Source organism: Rhagoletis pomonella, unplaced genomic scaffold (assembly GCF_013731165.1).
Source record: "Rhagoletis pomonella isolate Grant_MI unplaced genomic scaffold, Rhpom_1.0 Rhpom_scaffold_02359, whole genome shotgun sequence".
Taxonomy (NCBI): Eukaryota; Metazoa; Arthropoda; class Insecta; order Diptera; family Tephritidae; genus Rhagoletis; species Rhagoletis pomonella.
Genome location: NW_023460913.1, coordinates 13,793 through 15,516, shown reverse-complemented (window position 1 = coordinate 15,516; position 1,724 = coordinate 13,793).

Below are 1,724 nucleotides of genomic sequence, written 5' to 3'. Positions count from 1 at the left end.
AGTCAATCTTTGTTTCGAGAACACTACTGAAGACGATATAAAGCTTTATATCTCATCAAAAATTAGAACTGTCGACTTAAGTATCAGAAAATTTAATTTTAATCACGAAAGAAATATTGCTTCATTTAAAATTGACGCAAATTTAGATAATTTTAATGCGCTGCTTAGTAGTTCTTTTTGGAGCCCCGGAGCTTTCGTTCGTGAATTCGAATATAGGCCCAAAAAAGTAAATAGCTTAGCTAATATATTATATACATATATATATAATATTCCCCGTCATAACACTGAATCAGAAAACTAATTATTAAATCTGCTTTAAGTATTTATTACCAAAATGTAAGAGGCTTAAATACTAAATTAATGAACTTATACTTTAAAGGCCTTGGATGTAATTATAATACTCTTTCTTTTACTGAAACTTGACTGAAACCTCACGTTTTCAATTCAGAGATTCTTCCAAATAATTATCATATCTATAGACAAGATAGGGAGGACAGAATCGGCGGTAGCGTACTCTTCGCTGTATACTCTTCAATAACATCTGAAGAAGTTAGTCTTCCACACATTGATTCAGTAGAGTTCAAATGCATTCGTGTACAGGCTCTATGCTATATCCCTCCCCGATCTGACACATTGGTGTATTCACGACTCATCTCTTTACTCAAATCAGTTAATTTACTGACTAAACCCTCTGACTCAGTGATTGTGTTGGGTGATTTTAATTTACCAAGCATATCATGGAACATCATTGACAATGATATCGTACCTTTCGCGTGCAACAACGAATTTTTAGAGGAGATGGCTGAACTCTGCCTAACTCAGGTTAATGTACTTCACAATAAGTTTGGTAAAGTATTAGATCTTGTTTATGTTGATGATGCATCTAAGTCCGTTGTAAATAAGCGTGATCCACTAGTTTTGCCTGAAGATGTCTACCATCCTGCTATGGAGGTATCTTACGAAGTTATAAGTGATGGTCAAAATTGCAGTACCCAAGCATACAAACCAAATATTCGCTTTGATTTTTCGAAAGCCAACTTTAAAATGCTTAACAAAGAACTGTCTAAATTGTCGTGGCCTGCATATAAAGAAAATAATGCACTTTTTAACTTTACTTTACATAAATTATTTGAAAAGCATGTGCCTAAACGCTTGTATGTTCCTCAAGAACAAACAAAGTTATGGTTCACTAAAGAACTGAGAAATTTTAAAAACAGAAAGTCGCGTTATCTTAGATTACACAAAAAAAAACCAATTTACACTCATACAATGTAAAATACTCACTTTTGCGTCATACGTTTTTTGAATTAAACAAAAAGTGTTTTAAAGCTTACTTGTGTAAAATCAAACAGCGTATAATATATAACCCCAAATCATTTTATGACTTCGTAAACTCCACGCGAAATGTACGTGGGTTTCCTTCCGCCATGAAGTATCAAAATACCGTCTCTAGTGATAATCAAACAATTTCTAACATGTTCGCTCAGTTTTTTAAACCCAATTATTCCATTAACTCACATGCTAACGTTGAATATCCTTTTAAACTATGTCCAATGAACTCAATAAATAGCCCAGTAATATCTCCCGTTGATGTAGTAGTTTATCTGAAATCCTTAAAGCAGTCCTTCAGTTATGGTCCTGACCAGATCCCTACTTGTATGCTTATAAATTGTTCTGATTATCTCTATGAGCCGTTAACAGCGATATTTAATTTATCTCTTAAA